The sequence below is a fragment of the Gorilla gorilla genome, chromosome 2, assembly GCF_029281585.2.
Source record: "Gorilla gorilla gorilla isolate KB3781 chromosome 2, NHGRI_mGorGor1-v2.1_pri, whole genome shotgun sequence".
In the NCBI taxonomy this organism is placed as follows: domain Eukaryota; kingdom Metazoa; phylum Chordata; class Mammalia; order Primates; family Hominidae; genus Gorilla; species Gorilla gorilla.
Genome location: NC_086017.1, coordinates 210769831 through 210780738, shown reverse-complemented (window position 1 = coordinate 210780738; position 10908 = coordinate 210769831).

Here is a 10908-nt window from a genome sequence, read left to right as displayed (position 1 = left end):
AGGGCCCAGGATTAGGCTTGTTTTAGTGTCAGGGCCAGGGCCCAGGGTTAGGCTTGCTTTAGGGTCAGGGTCAGGGCCCAGGTTTAGGGTTGTTTTAGGGTCAGGGACAGGGCCCAGGGTTAGGGTTGTTTTAGGGTCAGGGCCAGGGCCCAGGGTTAGGGTTGTTTTAGGGTCATGTCCAGGGCCCAGGGTTAGGGTTGTTTTACGGTCAGGGACATGGCCCAGGGTAAGGGTTGTTTTAGGGTCAGGGCCAGGGCCGACGGTTAGGGCTGTTTTAGGGTCAGGGCCAGGGCCCAGGGTTAGGGTTGTTTTAGGGTCAGGGCCAGGGCCCAGGTTTATGGTTGTTTTAGGGTCAGGGCCAGGGCCCAGGGTTAGGGTTGTTTTAGGGTCAGGGCTAGGGTCCAGGGTTAGGGTTGTTTCAGAGTCAGGGCCAGGGCCCAGGGTTAGGGTTGTTTTAGGGTCAGGGCCAGGGCCCACGGTTATGGTTATTTTAGGGTCAGTGCCCAGGCTTAGGGTTGTTTTAGGGTCAGTGCCCAGGGTTAGGTTTGTTTTAGGGTCAGGGCCAGGGCCCAGGGTTAGGGTTGTTTTAGGGTCAGGGCGAGGGCCCAGGGTTAGTGTTGTTTTAGGGTCAGGGCCAGGGCCCAGGGTTAGGCTTGTTTTAGGGTCAGTGCCAGGTCCCAGTGTTAGGGTTGTTTTAGGGTCAGGGCCCAGGGTTAGGGTTGTTTTAGGGTGAGTGCCCATGGTTGGGTTTGTTTTAGGGTCAGGGCCAGGGCCCAGGGTTAGGTTTGTTTTAGGGTCAGGGCCAGGGCCCAGGGTGAAGGTTGTTTTAGGGTCACAGCCAGGGCCCAGGGTTAGGGTTGTTTTAGGGTCAGGGCCAGGGCCCAGGGTTAGGGTTGTTTTGGGTTCTGGGCCAGGGCCCAGGGTTAGGGTTGTTTTAGGGTCAGGTCCAGGGCCAGGTTTAGGGTTGTTTTAGGGTCAGGACCAGGGCCCAGGGTTAGGATTGTTTTAGGGTCGGGACCTGGGCCCAGTGTTAGGCTTGTTTTAGGCTCAGGTCCAGGGCCCAGGGTTAGGCTTGTTTTAGGGTCAGAGCCAGGGCCCAGGGTTAGGGTTGTTTTAGGGTCAGTGCCAGGGCCTAGGGTTAGGGTTGTTTTAGGGTCAGGGCCAGGGCCCAGGGTTAGGCTTGTTTTAGGGTCAGGGCCAGGGCACAGGGTTTGGGTTGTTTTAGGGTCAGGGCCAGTGCCCAGGGTTAGGGTTGTTTTAGGGTCAAGGACAGGGCTCAGGTTAGGGTTGTTTTAGGGTCATGTCCAGGGCCCAGGGTTAAGGTTGTTTTAGGGTCAGGGCCAGGGCCCAGGGTTAGGGTTGTTTTAGGTTCAGTGCCTATGGTTAGGGTTGTTTTAGGGTCAGGGCCAGGGCCCAGGGTTAGCGTTGTTTTAGGGTCAGGGCCAGGGCCCAGGGTTAGGGTTGTTTTAGGTCAGCGCCAGGGCACAGGGTTAGGCTTGTTTTAGGGTCAGGGCCAGGGCCCAGGTTTAGGGTTGTTTTAGGGTCAGGGCCAGGGCCCAGTGTTAGGCTTGTTTTAGGGTCAGGGCCAGGGCCCAGGATTAGGGTTGTTTTAGGGTCAGGGCCAGGGCCCAGGGTTAGGCTTGTTTTAGGGTCAGGAGCAGGTCCCAGGTTTAGGGTTGTTTTAGGCTCACGGCCACGGCCCAGGGTTAGGGTTGTTCTAGGGTCAGGGCCAGGTCCCAGGGTTAGGGTTGTTTTAGGGTGAGGGCCAGGGCCCAGGGTTAGTGTTGTTTTAGGGTCATGGCCAGGGCCCAGGTTTAGGGTTGTTTTAGGGTCAGGGCCAGGGCCCAGTGTTAGGGTTGTTTTAGGGTCAGGGCCAGGGCCCAGGTTTAGGCTTGTTTTAGGTTCAGGGCCAGGGCCCAGGGTTAGGCTTGTTTTAGTTTCAGGGCCACGGCCCAGGTTAAGGGTTGTTTTAGGGTCAGGGCCAGGGTCCAGGGTTAGGGTTGTTTTAGGGTCAGGGCCAGGGCCCAGGGTTAGGGTTGTTTTAGGGTCAGGGCCAGGGCCCAGGGTTAGGCTTGTTTTCGGGTCAGGGCCAGGGCTCAGGGTTAGGGTTTTAGGCTCAGGGCCAGGGACCAGGGTTAGGGTTTTAGGGTCAGGGCCCAGGGTTAGGGTTGTTTTAGGGTCAGGGCCCAGGGTTTGGGTTGTTTTAGGGTCAGGGCCCATGGTTAGGGTTGTTTTAGGTTCAGGGCCCAGGGTTAGGGTTGTTTTAGGGTCAGGGCCCAGGGTTAGGTTTGTTTTAGGGTCAGGGCCCAGGGTTAGGGTTGTTTTAGGGGCAGGGCCAAGGATTAGGTTTGTTTTAATGTCAGGGCCCAGGGTTAGGGTTGGTTTAGGGTCAGGGCCCAGGGTTGGGGTTGTTTTAGGGTCAGGACCCAGGTTTAGGGTTGTTTAGGGTCAGGGCCCACGGTTAGGGTTTTAGGATCAGGGCCAGGGCCCAGGGTTAGGGTTTTAGGGTAAGGGCCTGGGCCCAGGGTTAGGGTTTTAGGCTCAGGGCCAAGGCCTAGGGTTAGGGTTTTAGGCTCAGGGCCAGGGCCCAGGTTTAGGGTTTTAGAGTCAGGTCCACGGCCCAAGGTTAGGGTTTTAGGCTCAGGGCCAGGGCCCAGGGTTAGGGTTTTAGGCTCAGGGCCAGGGCCCAGGGTTAGGGTTTTAGGGTCAGGGCCCAGGGTTGGAGTTTTAGGGTCAGGGCTCAGGGTTAGGGTTTTAGGGTCAGGACCCAGGGTTAGGGGTTTAGGTTCATGGCCCAGGGTTATGGTTTTAGGGTCAGGGCCCAGGGTTATGGTGATTTCCAGGAAGTGACCTCACAGTGACTCAAGCTACCACTTCCTGTTGATTTTGATGAAATGCCAGCTGAGGCACACGCCTTGGGAGCTAAGTGGTTGCTGCCCTTGACTACTATGAAGACTGGTGTGGGAAGGGTCTCTTTGGATGCACTTGAGCAGGGGTCCCCAACCCCTGAGCCATGGAGCCGTAAGGAGCCACACAGCAGGTGAGTGGTGTCGAGTGAGGGAGTGAGGGAAGCTTCGTCTGTATTTACAGCCACTCCCCTTTGCTCACATTCCCGCCTGAGCTCCACCTTCTCAGATGAGCAGCAGCATTAGATTCTCATAGGAGAACGCACCCTGTTGTGAACCGTGCATGTGAGGGATCTAGGTTGCGCTGTTCTTATGAGAATCTAATACCTATTGATCTGTCACTTTCTCCCATCACGCTCAGGTGGGACCATCCAGTTTCAGGAAAACAAGCTTAACACGCCCACTGATTCTACATTATGGTGAGTTCTATAATTATTTTATTATATATTCCAGTGTAATAATGGAAATGAAGTGCCTAATAAACGTAAATGTGCTTAAATCTTTTGGCCCAGCTCCTACCTCCCGGCAGCCTCGCCAGGCCCAGAACTCTCTCCGGTCAGCCTCTACAGACCAAGCTCATGACTCACAATGGCCTATTTAGGCCCATACCCTACCTCACGGCAGTCTCCGCAGATGAGCCTACTGCCTCACAACAGCCTCCACAGGCACAGCTCCATCGTTCCAATGGCCTCTTTAGACCCAGCTCCTGCCTCCCAGCCTTGTCTCCAGGCCCTGAACTTTCTCCGTAAGTTGAGGTAGCTGGGATTGTAGGTATATATGACGATACTTGGCTAATTTTTAAATTGTTTTGCAGACATGGGGTCTCACTTTGTTGGCCAGGCTGCTGTCAAACTAATGGCCTCAAGTGACCCTTCCACCCCTGCCTCCCATCCTCAAGGTATGTGCCACCACAAGGGGCACTTGTTCAATTTTCTAAAGAGAAAATTTCTAAAGTAAGGCTGTGGGATGATGGCAGGAAGATAAAAGAAAAACAGAAGAATAAGTTAAAATGACTTATTCACACATATTCTTTTGACAGCAAGAAGAACTTTTAGTATATACATTCCTTACAAACAAACAAACGGCAGATAAACAATGTTGTATAGGAACTTCAACACACACTGTACAATATTCCCACTTTGCTGACATAAGTTATGGAAATTTCGTGGTTTCCTTGAGTGTCGCTACCAGTATTTTGCTTCTCTGATGATTTTTATCAACTTCCTCATCTGTTAACTTCTCTCCAAAGTATGTCATGTCACGACATACTGCCGCTGCACGAACACAGCCAGTGTCTTCGTATTAAACATGTAGAATGCTTTCCTAATTTCTCTTTTTACTCTCTGTGTTTGTGTTCTGCATTTTCCTTACTTTTATTGTCAGAAACTCCAGAAAGTCAATCGTACTGATTTATCACGATTTGCTTTATTAATTTATACTTTTCTTATATGGAATTTTGCCCAACAGACCTCATTACAATTTCTAACCTGTTTTATTTTGTTTTTTTTTTTTTTTTCTGAGACAGGGTCTCCCTCTGTTGTCCAAGGCTGGAGGGTAGTAGTGCTATCGCAGCTGACTGCAGCCTCAACCTTCCAGGCTGAAGCGATCCTCCCATCTCAACCTCCCACGTGGCTGAGACTACAGGTGCTTGCCACTATGCCCAACTAATATTTGGTATTTTCGTATACTTGGATTCCAGAGGGGTGACAGCGAAACGTGAGTAAGCATGGATTTTGGTATATGCAGAGATGGGGGGCTGTAACTAATTCTGTATACTGAGCGACGGCACCTGTATATGTTTTTACAATTACGCTGTAGGATACATACTGTTGCATAGCCTGGAAAATAATAATTTTTAATGGAGTGGAATAAGAATAATAATATTGCTAAAAGTAGCAGCTGGCCAGGTGTGGTGGCTCACACTGGTAATCGCAACACTTTGGGAGGCTGAGGCAGGAGGATGGCTTGAGGCCAAGAGTTTGCGATAGGCCTTGGAAACAAAGGGGGAGTCACCATCCCTACAGAAAAATACATGAATTAGCCTAGTGTGGTGGCACGTTCCTGTAGTCCCAGCTACTTGGGAGGCTGAGGTGGGAGGATCACTCAAGCCCAGGGAGGCTGAGACTGCAGTGAGTCATGATCAGGCCTCTGCACTCCAGCCTGGGTGACAGAGTGAGACCCTGTCTCAAAACAACAAAAAAGTAGCAGCTAACATCAACTGACCTTTTATACCAGGTGCCTATTGATACCATAGTTTAATTTCTTAGAACTCTTTCTTATTTCACTTACCAACTCTGTCTTCAGTTACTCCCAGATTTTTACTGTGTGTGTACAGATGACCTTTTGTTTAGATTGAATTGTCTCCCCAGAAGTAAGATTACTGTGAGTCATGGTGAATGGACATTCTCATTACCCTTGATGTAAATTGACAGGGTTTTGGGTGCCTCCCAGCTATAATCTTAGCACTTTGGGAGGCTAAGAGAGGAGGATTGCTTGAGGCCAAGAGTTGGAGGAGGCAGTATGGCAGTATGGTGAGACCCTGTCTCCATTATTTTAAAAAATTGACAAGCTTTACCTGGGAAGGCTTATACACAATTTAAACACCCCTCATAGTATAAGAAAGTGCCCATTTCACTGCACCTTTGCCAGCACAGGGTATTATAATTTAGTAAGTCATTTTTTGTTTGATTATTTTAAATAGATAAAAGACCTCATATTACTTTACTTGTCACATTTCAACATCTTTCCTTAGCTTATTAGCTCTACCTCTTTTCTGTCTGTAAATGGTTGTTGTTTTGTTGTTTGAGACAGGGTCTTGCTCTGTCACCAGGCTAGACTGTAGTGGCATAATCATGCCTCGCTGCAGCCTTGACCTCCCAGGCTCAAACTTCAGCATTCTGAGTAGCTGGGACTACAAGTGTGCACCACCACTCCCAGCTAACTTTTTTCTTCTTTTGGATAGAGACAGGTTCTCACTGTGTTGTCCAGACCGGTCTCTAGCTCCTGGCCTTAAGCAATCCTCCTGCATTAGCTTCTCAAATTGCTGGAATTTCAGGCATGAGCCACCATGCCTGGCCTGGGCTAGTCCTGTATTCTCTAGAGTTCTCTTTACTTTGTGCTAGCCAATCTCTCATTATGCTGTTCACCTGTTATAATGAATAATTCTCCGTATTAAATTTTACCACTTTAAACTTTTGAGTGGTTTATGCTTCCTGATTGGACTCTGACTAATATGTTAGGAAGGGTCCCAGGAGATAAACCCACACAGATGGGATTTGGGCATAGGTTTGGTTTCCCAGGGGGCAGTGCTGAGCTCTTTGCCAGTGGGAAATGGGATGCTGGTGATTTCCAGGAAGTGACCTCACAGTGACTCAAGCTACCACTTACTGTTGATTGTGACGAAATGCCAGCTGAGGCACATGCCTTGGGAGCTAAGTGGTTGCTGCCCTTGACCACTATGAAGACTGGTGTGGGAAGGGTCGCTTTGGATGCACTTGAGCAGGGGTCCCCAACCCCTGAGCCATGGAGCCGTAGGGAGCCACACAGCAGGAGGTGAGTGGTGTCGAGTGAGGGAGTGAGGGAAGCTTCGTCTGTATTTACAGCCACTCCCCTTTGCTCACATTCCCGCTTGAGCTCCACCTTCTCAGATGAGCAGCAGCATTAGATTCTCATAGGAGAACGCACCCTGTTGTGAACCATGCATGTGAGGGATCTAGGTTGCGCTGTGCTTATGAGTATCTAATACCTATTGATCTGTCACTTTCTCCCATCACGCTCAGGTGGGACCATCCAGTTTCAGGAAAACAAGCTTAACACGCCCACTGATTCTACATTATGGTGAGTTGTATAATTATTTTATTATATATTGGATATATAATATGTATATATATTTATATATATGTAATAATGGAAATAAAGTGCCTAATAAATGTAAATGTGCTTAAATCTTTTTAAGCAGATTCTTCAGGCCTAGCATCTGCCTCACTGTGGACCCCCCAAGCCAAGCTCCCAACCTTTCAGCAGCTTCTACACACCCAGCTCCCGCCTGCCAGTGGCCTCTTCAGGCCCATGGGGCTCATTCCTCACAACAGCCTTTCCAGTCCCAGTTTTTCCCTTCCGGCGGCCTCTCCGGGCTGAGAACCTCCTCAAGTCGGCCTCTCCAGACTCACTTGCACCCTCCAGGCGTCCTCTCCGGGCCAAGCTCCTCTTCCTGGCTGCGTCTCCAGGCCCGACTCCTGCCTCTCAACAACCTCTTTGGACTCAGTGCCTACCCATCTCCTGGCGTCCTTGGTCGGCCCACAGCTTCCTCAAGCCAAGCTCCCCAGGCCCAGGTCAGGCCTCACGGTGCCCCCTCCACGATGAGCTCCTGCCCTCCAATGGCACCTGCAGGACCCAAATGGTCTCCGGTCGGTGGGCTCCTCCACACCAAGCTTGGGCCTCCCGGTGACCTCTGCAGGCCCAAGTTGTCCTGAAGTCGGCATCTCCCAGCCGTGCCTCCCAGCAAGTAAGCAAGCTCTTTTGGCTCAACTCCTGCCCAGCTCCCAACCGCCTTTGTAGGTCCCGAACTTTCTCCAGCCAAGTTCTTTGGGCCTCATTCCTGCTGCCCGGTGGCCTGTACGGGCCCAGCAATGGTTGGAGAACGGCCTCTGCAGGTCCCGCTCTTGCCTCCCAGGGGCCTCTCCAGGCCCAGCTCTTGCCCCCACGGCGGCCACCTGGGGCCAAGTCCCTGCCTGCCTCCCAGCAGCCCCCATGCGGCCCAGCTCCTCCCTCACGGTGGCCTGTTGATGCCCATGCCTCTGGTACCCTGCCCAGAGGCATGAGCCCCTGCCACACACTGGCTCCTCCCACGCTGAGAGAGGTCAGCGTGAGCCCTTGCCTCACACTGGCTCCTCCCACGCTGAGAGAGGTCAGCGTGAGCCCCTTGCCTCACACTGGCTCCTCCCACGCTGAGAGAGGTCAGCGTGAGCCCTTGCCTCACACCGGCCCCTCCCACGCTGAGAGAGGTCGGCGTGAGCCCTTGACTCACACCGACCCCTCCCACGGTGAGAGAGGTCAGCGTCAGCCCCTTGCCTCACCCCGGCCCCTCCCACGCTGAGAGAGGTCGGCGTGAGCCCTTGCCTCACACCGGCCCCTCCCACGGTGAGAGAGGTCAGCGTCAGCCCCTTGCCTCACACCGGCCCCTCCCACGCTGAGAGAGGTCGGCGTGAGCCCTTGCCTCACACCGGCCCCTCCCACGCTGAGAGAGGTCAGCGTCAGCCCCTTGCCTCACACCGGCCCCTCCCACGCTGACAGAGGTCAGCCTGAGCCCTTGCCTCACACCGGCCCCTCCCACGCTGAGAGAGGTCGGCGTGAGCCCCTTGCCTCACACCGGCCCCTCCCACGCTGAGAGAGGTCGGCGTGAGCCCTTGCCTCACACCGGCCCCTCCCACGCTGAGAGAGGTCAACATGAGCCCCTTGCCTCACACCGGCCCCTCCCACGCTGAGAGAGGTCAGCGTGAGCCCCTTGCCTCACACGGGCCCCTCTCACTCTGACAGAGGTCAGCCTGAGCCCTTGTCTCACACCGGCCCCTCCCACGCTGAGAGAGGTCAGCGTGAGCCCTTGCCTCACACCAGCCCCTCCCACGCTGAGAGAGGTCAGCGTGAGCCCCTTGCCTCACACCGGCCCCTCCCACGCTGAGAGAGGTCGGCGTGAGCCCCTTGCCTCACACCGGCCCCTCCCATGCTGAGAGAGGTCGGCATGAGCCCCTTGCCTCACCCCGGCCCCTCCCACGCTGAGAGAGGTCAGCGTGAGCCCCTGCCTCAACAGGCCACCGTGAGGGAGGAGCAGGGTCGCACGCGGGCTGCTGTGAGGCAGGCAGCGACTTGGGCCTGGGAGGTCGTGGTGGGGTGAGAGCTGGGCTTGGAGACTCCCCTGGGAGGCAACCGCGGGGTCTACAGACTCTGTTCTCCAGCCGGAGCTGGGACTGTTCAGGTACTGGGAGGTGGGATGTGGGTCTGAAGAGCTTGGTTGCAGAAACTTCGGGGTCTACAAACGCAGGCGGGAGCTGAGCCAAAGAAGCTTGTTTGCTTTGAGGCGGGAGATGCAGCCAGGAGAAACAGCTGTGCCTGCAGAGGCCGCCATGTGGGAGGCGGAGGCCGGGCCTCCTCAAATCGGCCTCTCCAGACCCACTTGCAGCCTCCCGGCATCCTCTCCGGGCCCAGCTCTTCCTCCCGGCTGTGTCTCCAGGCCTGACTCTGGCCTCCCAACAACGTCTTTGGACTCAGCTCCTGCCCAGCTCCCAGCAGGCCCAAGTTGTCATCAAGTCGGCCTGGAATTGGGCCCGGAAGAGCAGCAAGTCGGCCTCCCCGGGCCCAGCTCCGTCCTCTCGGCGGCCTCTCCAGGTGCAAAACTTCCTCGAGTCAGCCTCTCCAAGCCCAGCTCCTCCTGCCTCCCAGTGGCCTCTTTCAGCCCAGACCAGCTCATGGCTCTTGGCGGCCTTCCCAGGCCCCGCTTTTGACTTTTGGTGGCCTCTTCAGGCCCAGAACTTGACCTCCAGTGGGCCTTTGCAGGCCCGGCCTCCTGCCTCTCGAAGGCCTGCACGGGCGCGGACTCACAGCCGACTCACAGCGGACTCTCCATGCCCAGCTAGCTCTCGCCTCATTGCGGCCTCCCGAGTCCAAAGCTCCTGCCTCTCGGCCGCTTCGGCAGGCCCAGCTCCCGCCTGCCAGTGGCCTCTTTAGGCCCAGCTCATTCCTAACAACGGCCTTCCCAGGCCCCGTTTTTCCCTTCTGGCAGCCTCTTGGCCTCTAATTTGTTTATCTTTTGTGTATAAATCCCAAAATATTGAATTTTGGAATATTTCCACCATTATGTAAATAGTTTGGTAGGTGATTTATTTGGGGTGAGTTTCTGCACCAAGCCCGAATTTTTTATTTTATTTTCCTTATTATTTGGTGTTAAACAGGTTTAATGACGGTCATGGCAACTGTTTGGCACAATGAAAAATATCGCCCATGATCCACGTGTTCTGTTCTGGGGAAGGGGGCAAAGGCAGGGTGAATCACTTTCTTAAAAAGTATAGCTCAAGTTGGGAGTGCAGAGGGAATGGGGAGAAAACCCTCCCGCTGCCTGTGTCGAAGTGCAGGAGCCCCCACCCCCATACTCACCTGAGTCCAGCCCCTCTGGGGAAAGAAGGGGTGCATGAACTCCCCCTAGTCCACAGGCATCTCCCTGTGGCCCAAGGCCCTCTTCACACTCCATCTTGTAGCCCCAACAGGAGCTATTTTCGGAAAAGTGAAAAGCTCTGAAGGTCCCACAATTCATGGTATGTACACCTCCCTCACCAGGGGCTGCAAAGTGGCCTGGAGCTCCATACTGAGTAGAAGTCTTTGGGCCAGAGTCAGCATCTGGCTGACGGTCCGGATATCCTGGTTGGAGTGACCCTGGTGCGCCCTGCCAGGGCCTGGTGCCGCTTGCTGAAGATCATGACCGCCACTCATGGGCCACCGATGTGGTCCTTGTCCTATTTGTTGGGGCTGCGTCCATCCTTCTCAGAAGATGAGTCCTGTTCCTTGCGCAGGGCACTGAGGGACTGGGCCTGACATCATCTGAGTGGTAGAGGCAACTGGGTGTCAGGAGACATGATGGAGAGGAAAGCATCATCATGGTCATTCTCTGTCTCACTGTCCAGCAGGGACTCCCCTGAGGGGCCCAGGGCTCCTCCTCCATGGTGGGAGGTGAGCTTTTAACAGGTTCCACCACCCCCAAAGTGTGTAGGGTTGCGGGCCCTGGGCTTTCAGGGCAGGTGGCTCCAGGGGGCCGCCCAGGGTCAACACTCCCTGTGCCACCTGGTGGATGCTCATGAGCAACAGCTGCCAACTTGGCAGGTTGTTTTCTCTGGTTGGAGGCCACTGAGTAACTGGCAGGTTGCTGGGCCTCGTGTGGCTGCAGGGAGGGGTCAGGAAGGGGATGGAGTACCAGGGGAACACGGCCACAGAGTGACCTTCCACATTCCTCCACACG